This window comes from Schistocerca nitens, chromosome 1 (assembly GCF_023898315.1).
Source record: "Schistocerca nitens isolate TAMUIC-IGC-003100 chromosome 1, iqSchNite1.1, whole genome shotgun sequence".
Lineage (NCBI taxonomy): Eukaryota > Metazoa > Arthropoda > Insecta > Orthoptera > Acrididae > Schistocerca > Schistocerca nitens.
This window is the reverse complement of record NC_064614.1, coordinates 163,054,854-163,076,618: the sequence shown is the minus strand read 5'-3', so window position 1 is coordinate 163,076,618 and position 21,765 is coordinate 163,054,854. Positions and strand designations below refer to the sequence as shown.

General features: G+C 41.8%; 1 protein-coding gene across 3 annotated transcripts in view; it reads left to right on the top strand.

Moving 5' to 3' along the window:
• Nucleotides 1–3,730: 3,730 nt before the first annotated feature.
• The window catches only part of LOC126244320 (annexin B10), a 113,980-nt gene continuing 95,945 nt past the window's right edge, over nucleotides 3,731–21,765 (top strand). For all 3 annotated transcript variants that reach the window (XM_049948229.1, XM_049948230.1, XM_049948228.1), the window contains exon 1: nucleotides 3,731–3,860. The gene's annotated coding sequence lies outside the window, so the exon portion shown is untranslated. The remainder of the gene's footprint in view (nucleotides 3,861–21,765) is intronic.

The window sequence follows — 21,765 nt, the reverse complement described above, 5'->3', positions numbered from 1 at the left end:
ATCATGCACACAACGAGTGATGCGTGGGTGTACTGATTTGTTTTGAGTCGGCCGTCTAAACTTTTGACACATTCAGTCTCGCTTAGTCCTGGACGGAGTCAGATTGGTTTGGCAGGCCAGCAAACGGGTCCACCTGCACACTGGAATCCACTGGGATTTCAGAGGCTCATAGGGAAGTACCTGTGTTCTGAATTAGCCGAACGAGAGACCGCGTACTTGCATTTGTTCGGACGCGCGCCATTAACAACAGATTGCTGCCATCTATGACTCCAGTCGCCGAACGCACGAGCAGGAGGGTAAAGAATTCGCTGCTACGGCATAGGGCTTCAATATATGGTTCTCAGCACCCTGTTCTTTGGAACCATATTTTTCTTTATGGAATAGTAGAGTATATATGCTTGACTGTAATGTAGTTTTTGGGCCATACCACGGATTCACATGTATGAAGTCAGGTAAAGCGATTACTTCTGGTTAGTGTCATGTGTTGATCCCCAGCTGATCACTTCGTTCACCACAGACCGCATATCATAGAAAGCGTTTGTCAAATAAAAATGGTTGTGTGACGTTTCTTAGGCCTGTTTTTGTCTTGTGATGTTAAGAATGAATAAATCTATTGTTATTTAGACCACAACTCCTTCCAGTGTTCTGATAGACATTACCTTTGCCATTTTTATTAAAGTCTTGATTACCATTGAAAGTTGGAAGCTTACAATGTACTTTGTATAATTCTGGTTTAACAAACTACTTTTCACTTCCCAAAACACGGTGTAAACGATGTTGCTTTGTAATCTACCCTGTCATTTTTTTTACTTTTACCCCCCCCCCCTCTCTCTCTCTCTCTCTCTCTCTCTCTCTGTGTGTGTGTGTGTGTGTGTGTGTGTGTGTAAGCCGCTATAGCTGTTTGTGTTGGCTTTTCTGTAAAGTTCCTTTAATGTGTTAATCATGTGCCTTTGCAGAGTGTGGAGTATTAATTTAAAACTTGTTTGGCTTCTGCTGTTGCCTTCTATATGTGGAAGTTTTCTTCTATTGTTAGTTTGTGGTATAGGCTGTGGCTGGATTACAGTGTTTTTAAGTCTGTTGCTATTGAAGTTGTGTGGTGAGTATGGACTATTAGGTGGTCAGAAAATATGCTATGGTTGCTGTTACTTTTTAGGGTTCTTAGGCGTTCTGAGTACCTTATTTTAAAATTCCTGTATGATGGTCCTATGTATACTGATTGGCAAGTGTTGCATGTGAGTTCATATATTCCTGATCTGTTGACTTCATCTGTGGGTGTCTCCTGTGTTCTGAGTTTTTTCTGCGTCATGTTGCCTGTCCTGTATCCTGTCTGAAGGCCCTGTTTCTTCAGTATGTTGCCTATTCTGTGGACAGTTTTGTTATTGTAGGTGAGTATGTACCATTTTGTTTTGTGTGTGTGTGTGTGTGTGTGTGTGTGTGTGTGTGTGTTGTTCCACTGTTGTGTCATGCATGTGGTCATAGTTTGTGTGTTGTGCTGTGTTGTTTTGTGCTGTGTTGCGTAAAGTTTTGTGTGTGTGTAGTGCGTTCGTTCCTTTTCCTTTTACAAATTTGTTGGTTTAATTTCTCTGCCGCATGGGTCCAGTAACAAGTTATCAATATAGGACACAATAAACATGGTCCTGCAAAACCGTATAACGTAAAATCAAAAACTGTCTTCAGATCTCATTTTGTTAGATCAGTTACAACCTAAAATATGCTCACTTTTTACAGTTAAATAAACAAAACCCACTGATTATGGCACAGAGGTGTCGAAACATGTTCGGATAACAAGAAAAGACAGTGTTTTGCATAAAAGGAGCAACCTATACCCAACAATTTAACTGCGAATACCGAAAAAATAAATGAACTGCAAATCCAAAAGAGGAATTTGGAGAGATGGAAATATGGATGACGAAAACGCCGAATGGTGCAACCAAAGATGGTGGCTCAGCTTTTCTGTGGATTTACTTGAAGTTTCCACCTATTACATAGGCATAGTATACCTTTGGGATTAGCTGGACAGTCCTGGCTTTTAGTGCTTTCTGGGTAATGTTCCAGAATTGCAAAAATGTCTGGGGTTTGAGACTGGCGGGGAATTTCTTTTTGATTTTAGACTTTCATATACGACGTCGTGCTTTTAAAGCCTTTCTTGTGGCCGTTCCTATCTCAGCCTATGGGGACGTGTGGCTACCGTTTCCGCCACAATTTTTTTCACTTAGTCATTGGGCAACGTAATAGTGGCATGTTTGCTTGCTTTCATGAGTGAAGCAACTCATCTACATGTTCTTGATCATTTTATCTCTATTCATTTTTTGGTCTTACCGTTTAGCAACGGGCAAAAGAAAGTGTGTCTTTAATGTTAACTTGCTACAGGAATACAAATTTATGAAATTGTGTAATGACAGTAATAATGAAGGTTTTTATTGCACACTGTGTACTGGAGAATTTTCTGTTGTACATACAGGAAAAGATAATACTGAAGACCATGTGAAAACAGCTAAGCATAGGAGTGATATTAACACTATGACTTCACCAAGTATAAGAGACTTTTTTCAATCCATAGATGGGAATAGGAGTGATCTGGAGTGTGCAGCCAAAGACGGAGTTTTGAAGGTGGCAAAAGAATGATACTTCATACTGCAATATTTCTGAAATGGTTGGCTTTGCGATGTCTTTGCGTGGGACATCCTACCGAGCGAGGTGGCGCAGTGGTTAGACACTGGACTCGCATTCGGGAGGACGACGGTTCAATCCCGCGTCCGGCCATCCTGATTTAGGTTTTCCGTGATTTCCCTAAATCACTCCAGGTAAATTCCGGGATGGTTCCTTTCAAAGGGCACGGCCGACTTCCTTCCCCGTCCTTCCCTAATCCGATGAGACCGATGACCTCGCTGTCTGGTCTCCTTCCCCAAACAACCCCCAACCCTGGGACATCTACTCTAGTTGAGAGAGCTTTTTTTCGATTATCGGGAATATCTGGTCTGCAGAAAACAATAGACTTTTAGTGTGTACTGTTTAACATTTGCTAAATGTTATAAATAATTCATAATTTTTTGTTGTGAATTATAATTTGTAATTAAAATAAACAAAACAATTCTGAAAAAGGTCATATCTAGTGAAAAACGCAACTGAAAAAATAAAGTTAGCTGTTTCACTACACTGTTAAGACTTTTTAAGTAACTTTAAAAATATGTCCTGGTTTGGACACAAAAAGTATGGTCATATCTCGTGGGTTGGACCCGAAAAAGTATAAGCCTACTATTACACCACTCGACCAGGGGAATCAAGTGACGTTGGAAGGAGGCGTGTGAGAGTTGGATGGTGTGGTGCATAGCTAGGTGGGCGAGGTCGTCAGCAAATTGCAGGAGGTAAGTGGACTGGGAAAGCGCTACAGACTCGGAAAAGTGAATTTATATTACTGGCATAAAAAACTGAATTCATCTCCCGACGCGGTCAGTATCAACAAGGAGAAACGGTTAATGGAATCAGAATGATTTATATATTTACAGGTCAAGTGGTTAACTTCAAACTCACATTCGCATCGCTGGACAACTTCTCCAGAAATGGAACAACTGAGAACGAATCCAAACAAAATTTATTGTTGTGCAATCAGCAGCGAGAGTCATCTAGCGCGCGCAAAAGGTACCCATTGATCGGTGGCGCCGCCCTGGTGGGCAAGAGCTCGCGCTTCCCGCTTGGCGGCAGCACCCATCCCTCCTCCTGTTTGCCCCACCAGACGGCGTGTCCGGCACTTCCGTGACGTCACGACGTCTGCGGCGAGAAGAGAGAGTGATCACAGGGCAGTCATAGCGGCTAGGGCGTGTAGTTTCCAACGCCGTTTCTCGCCGGAGTTCGCACGCGAGGTACGTGACTTTTTATGTTGACCGCTGTCATCGGTGGAGGGGGCGACCGATCTAAAAAAAAGTGTTTAGTGGTGGGGCTGGTCGCGTGGGTCCCCGCCAGATTCACAGTGTGCCGGTGGTATTTAAAGCCCTGGCGGGTAGCTGGAGAAAGTCTCTATTCTTCCAACATCTGTTGCTACATTTGGTGGATAGCTGTGGACTTGGAATTCATTTTTGTCTTGTTCACATACAGTACATCAGCGCATTAAGTTTTTTTTTTATGCTTCGCAATGTTGAATATTAGCGATCTCACGTTGCCGTACTGAATGCAGTGTTTGAGAAACATATCCTCAATATACTATGTTGGCTATTTCGTCAGTGACTGGAAACCTAATTCACGCGTAAGCATTTTCTTCAGTGTACGGACAGCAGATTACCTAGTTTTTCTCGCAAAAGTCCTAAATTGATATAGGAATTTGAGCATCGAAAACATGCTTTTTGTGGCAGTTAAATAGTGTAGGGATTAAAACAGATGATACTTTCTGGTGCCAGAAAATTGGAAAGTGTAAAGTCTGAAAGCAAGACTGGTTCACGCGACTTGTTAAATCGTAAAAGTTGCATGGTGGATTCTCCTTGCGCTTTTAAAATGTACGTACGATATAATACGCATCAAAAGACTTGCCGAAGACTTGTCCATTACCTAATGTAGGTTTTCAGAATTTGTTGCAGTTTGCTTCTACGACGAAAGGTGCGTTAACCCTTTTACACTAAAGGGGGATGGGAGAGAGGAATATTACATTGCTACTAAACTATCTTAAAGTTTACTATCGCACTTCGTATTCAAGGGAAGTCGTAATTTATAGGTTATGCATGAGTTAATTACGCAGGTATCCAGTGGTATGTTACGTAACATATTTACAGGATGTTTTGTTTTATACCCTACTGCAGTCGTAAGTTTAACGAGGGTGTGGTAGACTAAGATTAAATAATGGCGCGAACGTAAACATTAGGTTATTCCAAACACCAGTCTTTCACCATAAACTTTATTTGGAATTCAATCCAAAAACCAAATCATCTTCCAGTTTGACCTAGGCCTCGGGCTAACGCTACGGATCAGCTTGTTGCTACAACAAAGATTTCAGGAAGGGCCCAATATCACAGTCTAGTCCATTAAATTAAAACGTTGTCTTCATAATGTGTATCACCGAAGCGTACTTCTTGAGACGTAGGCGCAAATTTCTTGCTAAAGGTCTACGTCCCCATAGGCAAGGTTAGAAAAGGCATTTTCTGCAGTTCATCTTGGAAATTTTCTGACTAGTTCGAATGATTGTGATGTTTTCCGCTCATTTGAAGCGTTAGTAAAAGTATGGCAGTCTTGATGTCACGGGCAGCGTGTCACGATGAAAGCCACGCCCACCAATGGCGAAGTAGTTTCTCTGGTCTAGTATGGATGTTCCATGGTCAGTAAGAACTGGGGTAATGCCACGTCCCAAGGAAAAAAAATTAAAAGCTCTTAAGATTTACAGCACTTACCATAATTTTCTTTGGGAATTTCGGTATTAGTTAACAGAATTTTTCCGTTGGTTGCTTTGAAATGTTTCGTGACAGGAGCAACACGTTGCACAGTGCCAGCATATCGATAACAAGTTTCTTGTAGTAGTGAGTTAACATGGTCGAGCGTATGAAGCTTAAACGCATTTCGTTACGGGTTACTTCTGTGTTTTGTAGCCTACGATGCCAAATATCAATTGTAAAAGTTAGAGATCCGCCGTCACGAAAGTACAAGCGTGAAAAATCTAGTATTCGCTCTTAACTTTGGCATTTCACCGGCGGAGTAGGCAGCGAGTCATGGCTACGGTATGCCCGTGGTTCGGCAATTTGTACCAATATTTCCTACCAGAAGAGTAGTGTGTGTGTGTGTGTGTGTGTGTGTGTGTGTGTGTGTGTGTGTATTTTTTTAGACAATGTGGTGCCAGCGCGTAGTAAGAACTGATTCATAATCTGGGCTTTCCTCACATGACGATATACGCTAAGTGATTGTGTACATAACGCCTACCATAGGTGCTCGGAACTATTTTTCCTTAAAAAAATAAAAAGCAACCAGACACAGCTAATAACGCTATTCATTAAAACCAGTAGAGCCACTACAAATTTCGAGCAAACAGGTTCATTCTGGGGCTGCTATTACATTTACCTTAGGCTGTACACGTGATGTCTGGTTTAAGCTGTAGCGAAAGTTCTTTGGTGAGGTGGAGCCCTACAGCAAAAAGGATGCAAGATGTATCATCTTCCCTGTAACTGGGTCGAACAATCGGCTATAATGTAAACAACTTTCTAAGATAACTAACTTAAACCGAAATTCATTTTATAGCTTTGTTGCATACTTTTGAGGAAACCCCATATTTCACAAATAGTAACTGAGCTTCAGTAGCTAAATACGTAGCATTAAGTAGCCGATTGCTGTTTCGCTTTTTGTGAGGATCATTCGGAATTTCTACCCAGACACCTCGTACGATGTCACTATTTGACATTCTTTTCTTGTTAAGAAAAGACTAGACAGTTCTAATAGTAACACTTTTACAAGAAAAATTTCCATTTGCAGTTACTGTGCTGTGGCCCCGAGTGCCGGCCAAGAAAAATGTAAAATACCTTCTGGACCGTAACATTGTCACTAAGAGGATCCGGAAGAATGAATGGAAGGTTCAGAACGGCGTCGTTTTAGCATGATATGCTTATTTTGTAAGTGCTAATAACTGTTCAAAAGGCGCCGTACAAAATGTTTCATTAAACGCGATTACTCCATGACTCAATAAAAGAAGGCAGTGAAAAATGTGGCTTCATGATGACCATTTACATGGTTTCCTCAAGCAACTTTAGCAGTGATTTATAGTTAAAATGACAAGTGATATGTCTTCGGATTGTTTGAAGCTGCCCTTCTGACCAATCTGTTAAGGAGATGGCAACATACTTGGCGCTTAAATTACTGAGATGTTTAGAACTATAGTAACACTATGATTATCATTGAGCTTGTAATTTCAAACGAAAGCCCAAAATGTTATGACATGAATCATGAGTGGACGTTTTTGCGTGATAGAGCATGTTCCGTTTACGGGATTGAACGAGTAAGAAACGAATCTTGGTACTAATAAACGCTGTACGAATTCCTAGCCGCAGAGAAAAGGTGCTTACATGACATAGACCCCAAAGTAATGTTCCTGCTGAAAAAAGGCAGAGACCATGTTATTACACACTACGCGAAGTGTGCTGACAGTTTTTTCCGCTTTTGCCTGAGATCGACCACTGATTTTAATAACTGAGCGGTTTACTAATTACACTCGTACCGTTAAAAATATCGTAGTTGATACCACAGTTAAAATTTAACATTCGGTCAGGTAAAAGTGTAACGACCAGTTTGAAACTGTTCAGTTCTTTCTGTATACACTTTTTACAGGCACCAGTAAAGATTTTCTACAGCGAATGCTAGTTTCTAACAGTTTGTATATCTCGTTCATGCTTTACATTTAGGACCGGCAGGTAACGTAGCACTTTAGTAAAACAATTTATTCTCAAATAATTACTCAAAAATACATGTAACATGAGTTTTATTCTTGTACATCAAGCCCCGTGTTTAGACAACAGGCGTTTAGTTTTTCTATTTACTAAATCCTATACAGATACTGAAACGATGTCAAGACGAGAAGTAGACCACATTCGAATACATTGATTCTTTTAAGAAAACTGTTCTAGTCAGTTAGGTATTTTGTTGCCTCAACATCTTACATTTATCAAATTATTTGGTATGAGAGCGAATATAAATCATTTCAGCATGCATGGAAATTTTGTATTTTAATCACTGAGAAAACTGTTAGCAGCACTGAAATCCAAGGATGTTACAAAGGTCGTATGACAGGCAAGAAACAACGTAATTTTTGTAGCATAGATGTTCGTGCGTACTTTCGAGACAAATATACGATGACTTTGATAAATTTGTAACATTTATACACAAATACTCTATACTCCCATGCGAAATAGTTTGATAGCAATGTCATTTTACGTAATTAATTTCGGTCTATAACAGTAAGATACGATCTCGAAAAGTGTTGGAATGTTTATTTTTCTAACAACTTTATTTATAGAACAAAATATTACTTTCATACATTTTGCTATGCAACCAAATGTTACACAAGACCTCACCATTACAATAAAAATTTCGACACGAACCTACCATGTACTCCGTAAGTCATAAACCACACGCCACAAGTGTCCACCCTTCGGAGATGTTAATTTCTGTTTGATATCGCCATGGACTGTCTCGTCAATTGTCTCAACCCCACATCATTATTCTCTTTGTAATTTCGAAATTGTTAGGTCCAAAAATAACTTTCTAGGAAATTTTAAAACTTTTGAAGGAACGTGGCATACCGACTTAAGATAAAATAATCCAATGAATTTAGTACTTAATATTATCTCTTACGAGGCTTATCAGTTTCGATTTCTCCTTTTTTTGTTAGGCATAACGAGATCCACAAGGCTATTGGATTACACTCAGTACTATTAATCACATTGACTGTATCTTTCTAAGACCTTCGTAAATAGAAGAAATTTACGTGCAGAACATGTCATTCTCAAAACTAAAATTAAACTTACGAAGAAAGCTTTGATCCGATGCTTAGTCAAAAGCAATATTATGAACTGTTCCTCAAATTCTAAAATAGTTGCAAATCCATTGTGGATGACGCTTGGACAACAACTCGTCACTCAGAAAACTGATCCGTGACAACTGTCAGAACGTCTAGAAGAGATTGGCGTGTCGATTGGTCCGTGTCGTCGGGCATTCATTTAAAAAATGAAGATGAATCAATTTAGTGATCGTCTCATGTTTCGTGAATCAAGAAAGGAGGAACATACGAAAGTAGCAAAGAACCTGTGGTCAGAACTGTTAATGGCACGAGACTTATGTTTAATGGGCTACGATATTGAAACAAGAATCCAGTCACAATGAGTTGTTAAAATTTTCCCACCGCAATTAGGTGCCAGTGCTCCATTATTTTCGATGTCGATAGAACTGAGAACTTAGAATTTTTGCCTCTAGATCAAACATACTGTCACAATCACGCAAGTGTGTTTACAAAAAGTTGCACTAGAAAATTCGCAGAAAGAGATCTCAACCGTTCATTGTTCCTTCACAATGAAGACGCGCTTACACATCCAGCTTTAACTGAGGAATTTTGTAGGAAAGAAAAGCTAACCTACTCATTTATCATATCTTGTAAAATTAAAATCTGTGCTAAACTGACGCTAACCCTTAATGCCACTGAGAATTCGCCGCAGAAGCAAACACATTCGAAAAGTGTTGTGAAGTGGGAACGGCGTAGAAACACTTTCCCATTGACAGTCAAAAGAATTTAAGAATAGATTTTTCTCATTCATTGGGAAAGAAAACATCTTTCAAATATCTGTTGGCTTGATCTGATGTTTACCTGATTTAGATGCTGTCAAAAGGACATTTGGGCCTTCAAAAAGATTTTTTCGAGCTCTTGGTCCAAACTCATTAATTTAAGACTACGAAATGGCGGATAGCAGTGAGAAGAAAAAATTTCGACGATCATACCCGAGAAAAAGGAATTTGTTCGTCTGCTGACCCCAGAGGCTGCCTCCAAAAGGCTCGGCGGCACGGGTACAGTCGTGAGATGTACACAGCTTCCCTTCCTGGAAGAACTTACTATTTGTTTCATGTCTAGTTCTGTTGAATGTTAGACTCCACTTGAGAAAAAATATAATGAAGCTGCCGTCACTACATAATCTTCTTCGCTAAGGCTCACCAATGTAGTGAAATACGTGATACAAATCAGGATCACAGATTACCAGTATCGTAGTGATTGTCATAGAGTTCCTTATTTTCAGTTAACAAAATACACAAGTGAAACAGTAAACCAAATACAAGTGTAAAACGGTGAAACAGCAATTTTTAAACATAAAACAAAAACAAGTAAAAATAGACCAATAATGAAATTTAGATATTTTAATTGGGTATGTGTACAGCTGATTTACCAAAACCGGTATGTAACTTTAAGCTTTTTTGTGCAACAAGTTTTCTTTTTTAAAATTAATAGTGGTGTGGTGTTTTGTAGAATTGTTAGAAAATTCGGCTATAGTTTTCAAGAAAGTTACGAATTCTTGTACAAGAAACGCTTTTATATATCATTCTGAAGATACACCTTCCAACCCTAATGTTCCAAATTACCTTGCAGGATGTTTGACCTCTTAAAAGTGAAAGTGGGCACAAACAAAAAATACGTATTGCATTATTTTGTCCCGTATACACATCAAAGTTTCGTCAAGATTGACATTTGGAAGTGACCTGTTGTGAGAAAATGGTGAAATAGAGTATGCATTGTATACTACCTACTCTGGGATGACGGGCAGCAATGAAATGGTATGTTTTGGACATCATGATGCTTATGGTTTAGTCAGTAAGCAGAGGAATCCGGCAAAAGCATGCGACGTTCCTTGCACTATAGTATTTTGCCGATTCTTAACTGAAAATTTCCTTCGTTGCTATCAGACATGGGAAATGACTGCTTAACAAAGAGAACATACTTTGTCCGTAAACACAGTAAAACAGTGACATTAGATTTCCCTGTCCAGGCTCAATCCCGAAAATCATCTTTCTTAATCATTTGAGGAAAAGCATATCGTACTGTGGAATAGATCGTAAAATAAGCGAACGGAATTTTGCTATTTATTGATGCCTCTTGCATCAGAATTCAGTTTTGTTTGCATGTTACATAATTTTTAATCGCACATAGTAACAGAGTTAAGGGAGGTGGGCGGCAGCCATGGTTTTTGCAGACTCATGCTGACATGCAACGACCGCGGGAGACGCGAGCAGAACAGTGACTCGGAGAGTGGCAAAAGGGGGGCGTCTTGAATGTTCTAGAAGCTTAGCGTGGCGGTTCTCTAGTCTAAATTAAAAAGACGCAGGTTGAAGACACATCCGAACTCACTCCCTGTATCTGCAGTAAAGGAGAGAAGAAATAATCGGTCCGTCAAAATATTGTTTACTTTACACACCAATCCTAAAATTACCCAACGTGAGGCTCCGAAGGCGCATACGCGAGCGTTACCGGCGAGGCTAGGACTGCCAGCTATTCCATATATCTGGGGAAATCCCGTATTTTCATTTAATCTGGGCGAAAATCCCGGGTCCTGTATTTTCGGAAATCCCACCATTCATTCTTTTAAAATAGATTATTGCTTTGATTCTGTTTGTCACTTTCTTTCCTCCCCCTCCCCCCTCTTCCTATCGATGAATTTAGGCACTCCAATATGACTTCTGTTCGGTGTGGTGCGTCGGCCCGCTATATCTCGATGTGTGCTAGGTATTCCTCTTTCACCATCGCTCAGTCTGAAAGGACGTGTACTATAGGTAGTTGCACATTACCTGGATCAAATGTAGGTTGCAGGTACAGAGAGAATTTTGTCGTTGATGAATAATAAACGAAGTGACGAATGTAACAAGAGTAGTATAGAGCTAATAAAAGCAGAACTTCAGGTTAGTGTAAATTTTGAATACAGTTGTAAGAAATTTCTCTCTGTAAAGTGACACTTACAGAAAGAGGCACGATCTCTTGCTAAATACCAGAAAGCCATCAATAATTAAAAGGTAATGTTTTAAATCACTGTAAATGTAATCCGTCAAGTATTGAACCTCTGTTCTGGTGCTGCTTCTCTGTATTTTCAGAAATGTAATTTGTTAGTGATTTAATTTTTTATAGAGGAGAGTAATAATACAATATTATTTACCGTTAGTTATTCTGTATGAGTAGTAAACTTAGTCCCTTATTTTTTTGCGTTTATCCTTTATTTTCACTTCCGTTAGACACTATTACACTTATCTCCACTTTCAAGAGTTAGGGACCCCAGTTGGCTCTAGTAAAAGTAGTTCAGTTATGAATACCGTGAAAAGTGATGTCAGGCGACAAAGGGGAGAAAATTTTACAAGTGCTGGTAGTGTCCCTTTGTTGGAGGCAGATCGTGATGGGAAGTGACCCAGTCAGCAGCGCAATAAACAGTAGTTCATATGAGGTGGCAAAGAAAACCATGTGCAGTCACATGGGAAGCGACTTTGATCAATGCCCAAAATTTGTCACTGCAATAATACAAATGGTTTGATCCAATATACAAAACTTAGAATGTACGACTGCACTTTGTCTCTGTTACTGATAATTAGCTATGCTCACTGTCTTGCTGTATTCCTACTGCAGGGGTAGATAATTGCGGATCGCCTTATGGTCACGATTGTGGTGGGAAATTTAATAATAGTGAAGATTATTTTGGTGAACGGTGTCGAGCAGTGTCTTGAATATCCTGGCATTTTGCGTACTAAGTCCCACGTAGCAGCATATTGTACAGGCATCGTGGTAATGCTCGTCTGTTAATTTCCAGCTGGCACCGCTAGTCAGTCAAGAGTACGTTGTAGAGATGTTTACTCAGAATCAATCGCTTTCATCAAGCCGCCTTGAATTCTGGTTATGAACGTGCAGCTTTGATTTAAATATGGTACTAACGTATACCAACTTAATTCGACACAAGTCAACAGTATTTTATCAGCGCGCAGAGCACATTTTTCTGGCTAACCGACCTCTTCGGAGACCTATTTCCATTCACTGACGGTCGTGCATGTCGCAGGCAGGAACGCAACGTCAGAACTTAAGGTAAGACAGATGAGTTTTTGTAGACGGTAGCGTCGCTGATCCGGGAGAGAGGCAGAAACAGATACGTCTCGGCGTTAGCGTGAGGTTGGTGCGCGTCTGGAACTCAACCAGCCGCCACTGTTGAGTTCTTGTGGGCAAAATGTCGTGTGCGCTGCACTTCCCACCGGGAATCGATGCATAAAATTAAGTTAAAGCTGTAACCTAAAACAAAAATGTCTTTTCTTTGTGAATATTAAATGTCTTAAGTTATAAGTAAAAAGGTTATATTGAAAGTGCAGTTTACTAAGTTTATTGTGGTCAGACGTAAAAAGCTTTCAGTGGCTGCAACCGGCCATGCTGCTATCAGCAGTTATTTAATTCCACTTCATCATGAAATTTTCCATTTTCTGAGTTGCTTTTCCAAATTAAACTGTCACGTTATAACGGTTCACGGTAGCCTTAACAATGTAGCTCACCAGTGCATGCTACTGACTAAGAATGTTAATCGTGTCTCCACTGATTTCGTAATTACGCGCACACTCCATATAAAAACAGATTAATCACTGTTTCCTCACCACTCGACTGTTAACTCCCAAACTCGTACTTCATCACTACATGCAAATTGTTATACGAGGAGCATTCCATATTGGTTTACGCTTTCCCCCATTATTCATGAAGCGCCATTTGACTCATTACAATTGCAAGTTTATGTACTTCAGTCTAACCTTAGGTGGCAGGACTATTACTAAAAGTGTAATCCCTGCACAGTTCAGCCCATTTTGCCGAACTGCCGTCATTACGTGACGCGGACAACGTGGAGTGAGATCATAAAGGACAGCGCCGGACATGGTTTCCGTGGAAGGAGGGCGCAAACACTGCGGATATTCACAGGCGATAACGTAGTTACCTAACAGTTTTCTGCTGCGTAGTTGCTCTCTAACAACCAAACCAGTTGCGACTTTACCTGTGGTTACTCGTACTTTCGGTAACTGGGCTATGCGCCGCTCTCTTTAAGGAGAATAGCTCGACGGAGTCATACAAAAGTCGAGCCGCGGATGTCTTTCTAATAATCTTAGTTCTGATCCTGCAATCAATGTGATGGCTAGAGCTGCGAATTAATATGAACAGAGATGTAAAATAAGATAATTGATATAGAAGATAGAGAATTATTCTGAATAATGTTTATTCAAGAAAGTACATCACAAATGGAAAGTGGTCCTAAGATATCCAATTAAAATACAAGCAAAATAACCTTACCAGATGGAGTAAAGTTGCGTGGAGAGCATTCCAAGAATGGGAGCAGAATCTCAAACTAAAGTAACCAAAGACACGCGGAAACTAAAACCATTTCGTGATCACAATAGACAATATTCAATAGATCTAAATACATCTAAAAATATTTTGAATCACCTCGGTTTACAGAGTTTCGGAACCTGTACAGAAAACTGGAATAGAGATAAAACGTAAATATCATTTGCGCCCTTCTTATTGCTCATGAAAACGACACATTGCATGTCGTACCACCATACAGTGAGACCTTCAGATATGGTGGTGGTCCAGATTGCTATACACACCGGTACCTCTAATACCCAGTAGCTCGTCCTCTTGCATTGATGCATGACAGTATTCGTCGTAGCATACTATCCCCAAGTCCATTAACGCACTGTCGGTCCAGATTGTCCCACTTCTCAACGGCGATTCGGCGTAGATCCCTGAGTGGTTAGTGGGTCACGTCCGTAAACAGCCCTTTTCAATCTATCCCAGGCATGTGCGATAGGGGTCATGTCTGGAGAACATGCTGGCCACTCCAGTCGAGCGATGTAGTGATCCTCAAGGAAGTCAGTCATAAAATGTGCACGATGGGGGACGAAGACGAATGCCTCGCAAATATGCTGCCGATATGGTTGCACTGTCGGTCGGAGGATGGCGTTCACGTATCGTAAAGCCGTTACGGCGCATTCCATGACCACCAGCGACATACGTCGGTCCACATAATGCCACACCCAAAAATCAGGGAACCTCCACCTTGCTTCACTCATTGGACAGTGCGTTTAAGGCGTTCAGCCTGACCCGACTGCCTCCAAACACGTCTCCGACGATTGTCTGGTTTGAAGGCATATGCGACACTCATCGTTGAAGAGAACGTGATGCCAATCCTAAGCGGTCCATTCGGCATGTTGTTGGGCCCATCTGTACCGCGCTGCATAGTGTCGTGGTTGCGAAGATGGACCTCGCCATGGACGTCTGGATTGAATTTGGGCATCATGCAGCCTATTCCGCACAGTTTGAGTCGTAACACGACGTCCTGTGACTGCACGAAAAACATTATTCAACATGGTAGCGTTGCTGTCTGGGTTCCTCCGAGCCATAATCCGTAGGTAGCGGTCATCCACTCCAGTATTGGCCGTGGGGCGGCCTGAGCGAGGAGTGTCGACAGTTCCTCTATCTCCTCCATGTCCGAACATCGCTTCGGTTCACTCCGAAACGCCTGGACACTTCCCTTGTTGAGAGCCCTTCCTGGCACAAAGTAACAATGGGGACGAGGTCGAACTGGGGCATTGACCGTCTACGCATGGCTGAACTACAGACAACACATGCCGTGTACCTCCTTCCTGGTGGAATGACTGGAACTGATCGGCTGTCGGACCCTCTCCGTCTAATAGGCGCTGCTAATGCATAGTTGTTTACATGTTTAGTGACATCTCTGATCAAAGGGACTGTGTCGCTGATAAAATATCCAGTCAACATCTTCCCGAGTTCTGGGAACTGGGGTGATGCAAAACTTTTTTGATGTATGTAGTTCAGATTTCAACATGATTGTTTACAAATTGACAAACATGAGAACTAGTACAAACATGCATTCTAGTCTGTTTCGTAGTGCACTCAGTATTGTAGCAGCCGTTGACCACCCAGAATCAATGACGTGGACGACCGAATAACGAGTCACCTCAGGTAGGTATGCTTTCTTTCCGAATGACCATCAAAATTTCCCAAAAGTTAGCCTCACTGCGACTGTTCATTGTCCAGAGTATATCACCCACTTGATCAAAATACCACACTATATCATAGGCAGGTCTGCCGTCTTCCAGAATTCGACAGTGTCCTCAGAAATGTAACATAAGTGCCTTGAATCGCTTCCTTTAGTGCTCCACCGCAAAAGTTAGTCTCAAGAGAAATGTTCCACCAGTGTCTGCGTCTCCATTGGCTGAAGGCCCTCCCAACCAAAATACATTGTTCTCACGTTCCATAGACATGATTCGACTCAGCTTCACCACTACCTGGACTGAACTAATTTACTGCAATATTTAAATGAAAGTATTTTAAACATTCGATCACTCTTACAAAGGAAGGCCACGACATTGGGATCATGGATTTTGTCCACCTTTAGAAGGCCATTGAAATAATCGTATGGGATTGTTGACCGGGAGGTCCCGTTCGGGTTCGGCCGCCAAATGCAAGTCTTACTTCAGTCGGCGCCACATTGTATGATTCGCGGCTGATTGAGGATGAAATAACGCAACACCCAGTCGACGAGCGGGGAAAATCTGACCCGGACGGGAATCGAACCCGGGTCCAGTGCATGGGTCGAACATGTTACTAGCCAGCTAAGCAGGCGGACAGTAGGCCATTAAAACATCATATTCAAGTAGTAAGGTGCACTACTCTAGAAATTCCGAGAAAATCGCAAGAGAAGTTTTACGGGTCTATTATATGTATAACTGATGTATCTGCGTAATTGTCGATCGTAAGAAGTCAGTGCGGTCAAGTGGTTAACGTTCGCTCTTTGCAAGGTGGTCGTGGAAGAGACGGTTCGAATCGTCAGACATTATCTGCGGTACTCAACAGGTAGTCACCTTAATTTTTTGGTGAAAGTGTAATCCTGTGATAGTAAAAAATGCTTGCACCTACACCATTCGTTCTTACATTAGCAACGTCTCACCACTACGCAGATTGACTGCCAAATGGGGCCTGCCTACGTGTCTGCAGCTTTGAGCGTCGAGATGAAATATCTGGCAAAATAGTTAGTTATTCCTTAAATAACTACTAAAGTATGCCAATGTATGAGGTATTCATATTTCATTAATGCGCAGTGTTGTTGGGAATACAGTGTTCTGACACATTTGCACAATGATAAAGATAGAAAAGACGTAAATCAGTCAATAAAACAGATACTGGTAAGTAGTTTTCTGGGATGACATAGCGCAATGCTGTCGTCTGAGATCTTTCGGTGAAATTGCATGAAGCATTTGAAAGTAGTTAACTGAAATGTTCATTTTGAGAATTTTTTAGTAAAATATTAACTTCTGCAGTTTTAAAGATAATAAAATATTGTAAAAGGAAGAGTCTCATTTTTCTGAAATCGCAGATATATTCATAATTGGTTTATTTTTGAATTTACAAGCGCTGTAAGAATCCATCTTTCAGCCTGTCACAGTCCACCATTGCTGACATCACTTCTAAGAGTGCGACCGGTGTCCAAATTCCCCGTACTGTAGTTTATCCTCATCCGACCCTATGCTGATGCCTTTGCTTCTGGGCTCGCTTAAGGCGAGCGTTCGCTACAAGGCACCTCTAGCCCTGGGCCACTAGCGTTCAGCCGTACAAACAAATTCACCTTAGTTAACAAAAATTCTAGATGACCATATAGCTCCACTACAGTTGCGTGATGTTACTGTATTTCTGGCAGTGTTCGGAAAAGTGTTCTTGCGACACAACGTTCATCCCCATACGAGACGCAAAACCACAGCTGTCATCGCTGACATAAGGTTCCAGAGACTGCCACACCCACCGTATTGTCCTGACTTCACCTCTTCTGATGCCACCTATTTGGACCTTTGAACATTTCCCAGACTTCCAGGAAGAGTGAGCAGCTGTTCTTCTGTGGGCACGACACTTTATAACAGCTATTCGAGGAGCGCTTACAGAACTTAGAGGCTAAGTGAGAACAACACGGTGGATGCGGCAGTACCTTGAATCCCATTTCAGCGATGAGAGCAGTGTTTTTTCGACTATTATGGGGAAGAGCACTGTCATGTGCAAAGATTACTGTTCGTGACGGTGCACGTTCGCCACGCACTGCCACCGAACCGCTGTGAATACCCACAATGTTTACACCCTCCTTCCACAGATTCGTCGTCCACTGCCGTCCTAAACAATCAGCTTAATGTTGTCAGCTTACTAAGAACAGCAGACGGGAAATGGGGCTGAACTGTGCAGGAATTAAAATTCTAACGGTTGTGCTGCCAGTCACGGTTACGTCAGAGTATTACATACTTGAAACTGTGGTGCTGAGCCAAATGTCGCACCACGAATGAGAGCAAAAGATAATCTGTATGGAACGCCCCCTCGTATTGTCGGTGCAACTCGATGGCATACGACCGTTCCGCGTAAATACTGACAATAGTTGGCCTCGCCTCGCTTTAGGCGCGTGGACGGTAGCGCTCGGGCGTTGTTGAACGGAACTGTGAAAGTGCCTGCCGTCAGAAAAGGTGCGCTCAGCTCCGAAATGTACAAAAGAATCAGCGATAAGTAAGGGGTTCTGGTGACACCACCACTATCGATAGTAGTATCCATTAACCTAAAACTCTAAATGGGGGCTGGGGCGATGGGAATGTTAAATTGCTACTAAACAATTGTAAAATGTACTGCTACAAATTTATTCAAAGACTGTCTTAATTTACAGATAATGCAGTAGTTAATTATGTAGGCCTCCAGTGGTATGTTTCATATCAAAATAGAGTACAGAATGTCTTGTCTTATAGCCTACTGCAGTCGTAAATTTTGCGAGGATTTGTTAATCAAGGGTTAACAGCATGAGAATGGACAAACTTCATAATAGAATATATATGTCATAATTAAATTGCCGGCCGTGGTGGCCGAGCGGTTTTAGGCGCTTCAGTCTGGAACTGCGCGACCACTACGGTCGCAGGTTCGAATCCTGCCTCGGGCATGGATGTCTGATATCCTTAGGTTAGTTAGGCTTCAGTTCTAGGGGGACTGATGACCTCAAATGTTAAGCCCCATAGTGCTCAGAGCCATGATAATTACATTCATTGCAAGGCCACAATGTTTGTGCTGTATCCTTCACGCGTCAGTGCATCATATCTACATCTGTACTTCGCAACCACGTCAGGGTATGTGGCAGAGGTTATTTTGGGTATCCACCGTCCTTGTGGATCAGGGCCCACATCTTCAATCTACCAACTATACTTAATTTATCGTGGTCTCCCTGTCCCCCCCCCCCCCCCCCCGCCTCCCCCGTGGCCCTCTTGGGGCGGATTTGCAGCTTTACATCAAATTCCTTTTTGCTCAATCGTGGGCCGACTATCTTGGGAGGCTAACCCCCTTTCTAATAAACTTTGCGCCATCAAGGAGATTGATCATGTGGCGGTCTTCCCTCAGCTTCTCCCGGGGGGAGTCTACCATGCTCTGCCGTCTTTGCATCGGCCATGCTAGTTGGCCCGCGGTTTTAAACTCCGCGATGAGCCGCCCGTTTACCCCCCCCCCCCCCTCCCCTTAGCTTTCAATTGAGGAGCTCCGCTCACAGTGGTCCATATTTGATGTACTTTGGCCCTTGGCACTAATAAGCCCTCAGACCTTCCTCGTCTCGGGTGTTGGCGGACGACCGTCCCATGGTTGCGTCTGTCCTAGGTTTTCTTCCCGAAAGTGGTTTGTAATATTGAATTTTGCTCTGGAATTTGAGTCCCTCAGCGCAGGTGTTGGTTGAGCCTTGACCTTGCCTCCACATCGGTCAGGTTCGCCCCGCCTTTTCCCTACATCTAGTTTGATCTGTTGTGCTGTTCTATTTCCCCCTTGTCTTTTTTTTCTTGTCCCCATTGTATCGTGACGGTACGGTGTGGGTGCCGGGATGAGGCGGGTCAGTGGCGACGATGGTGCCCCACTGTGTGTAGAGTTTGTAATTTCTGCCACCCTACATCATGAGCCTGATGACCTCGACGTTTGATTCCGTCTCAGAAATCAATCAACCAACCACCGTGGTCTCCGTAAATAAAAGCATGTGTCAAAATGTTTGGACACCGCTGAATTCCTTCCCCTATCCAAGCTTGTACTCTCTCCAATGACTCTTTGATTGGACTTTAAACTCCAATCTTTCTATCTGGGACATTACGCTCTTAACAACAAAAATCTTTGTACAACTCCTCTTGCAGCGGTGGCCTGTATATTCCATGCCTTATATGAACGGAAGATAACGATAAAGCTCTTTTTCTGCCGGAAAATTAGTGTAATCCATAGAAGAAACGAATGCACTTTGAGCTACGTAATAGAGGTCCGTTCGATCTTCTGGATAGTAAGGGGACTTTGATATGGCAGGTTGCGTGTGCTACAGCGGCCCCGATCTCTCTCCTTGTTAAAGGTCAGCTCGTGGAACCAGTAGTCGGCCTCCCTTGTGATAAAAATTTCATTGCACGCCATCAGGCGCGATGCTTTGGGCGCCGAGCGAGCTTCAACTCTGTACTGTATGCTAGGCAGCCGGCAAACTGGATTCGTTGACGTCGGTCCCATTTGAGAAAGGTCGTGAGTCATAAAAGAATTAACTGAAACACATTGATTCATTCATCCCAAAATATCTAAAAGTTTCCACTGCAGACTGGACGCTCTACCCATACTCTTAGCCGAATAACTACACTTGGTTCGGAAAATTTAACGGAAGTAGTATGTAAATAAATTCTCCCCGTCATTGGACTAAACCTGCGTAACAAAATATCATACGATGATGGCTTCCACGACCGGTTGTCTTGGCTGCTGGTGAGTTTTTCAGGGATGTTTGATCGTGATCCGTGAAATATTTTTCTTTTCTATCGATTCGTCCAGTATTGGGTAGACTATCTTCACGAGTGCTAAGAGTTCCGTTGAGTTTTGCCGACTGAAGAGTCGAACGTGGGACAGCGACGTAAATGCAGTGAAAGAGGGAGTGATCGGCAGAGACGATACTTATCAAGGGTAAAACTTGTCCATTGAGTTTGTCTTACTGTTCACACGTCATGAAGTTCCATAGGCTCCTATTACCTGTTAAAATTCAGTTTCTAATTATTTCCACAGCTTCTCTACAGCATGGATGATAATTCCGTCAATGTAAATAACATTTTGGTTTCGGTAACTTCACATCCTGGTTTCCTGACCGAAGAGCATGCTCTGCTACAGCTGATTTTTTTTTTTACTTTCTATAGTAGACAAAGATTTTCGTGTTCCTTCACCGTTGTATTCACACTTATCTCGGTAGTTCCAATGTAGACCTTAGCATCCGTGCATGGATTCTTCCATTGGTCGCTCTGTAACACACTTTCCTAGAAAGTCATGCGCGCGCGCGCTCTCACACACGCACGTATTTGCAGAGGAACTCAAACCATGATCCACAGCAAACAAGGAGCGTCTTGTCCACAAAGCCAAAAATCTATATGTAGAATTAGAATATAAAGCAGGCTTCCAGAAAAATGACTATTCAGGAAAAGAATACGGTTTTGTGACGAAATAATAGGCCGAAGATCTAGGATAAAAGAGAACGATGGAAAAATAAAGTTCTTCCCCCTTTATTAAAAACTTGAACATCAGATCAAGTTTTAGACGGTCAAAGAAAATTTCAGGCCCTGAGATACGGAGAAGAATAACGCCATCTTTCAGCTTGAGGGCCATAAGATTCCATCTGCAAATGATGGACAAAAAAGAAACGCAACACCTCACGATGCCTGATAAGGTGTTTGACACCCGTTGGCATTGAAAACAGCTTTCAGTCGTCTCTGACTGGATAAGAGGTCCTTTATGGTTTTAAGGGGGGTAGGACGTCAAACGGGCCGACTAGGAGCAGGAGAGGCACCACAGGACGTTTTAATTTCCACTGTCTATACTGTTACAAGTAAATTCATAAAACTTTGTCAGCATGACTAGGAAGGATTCAGGATTCACACTCACAGCAGCGGAAGTTCAAAAACATAACAAAATAATTTTTTTACATGTGAAATTTCATCCTTTTTTCACTTACTATTGGCTGCATTTGTTGCTATAGGTACACTTTCCTTCATAAGTAACAGACTGTTCGATGAATTTTGCACAGCATACAAATCATACTTACAGGTGTCTGAAACTCTAGAATCTATTTAATTTATGAAAAAATAAATGAGCTGTTACGTTCTAAAATTTATTTTTAGAAAAATCTAATTTTGTAGTTAATTATCTCAATTTTTACCATAGTTTTTAATAGATTTGGAAAATTC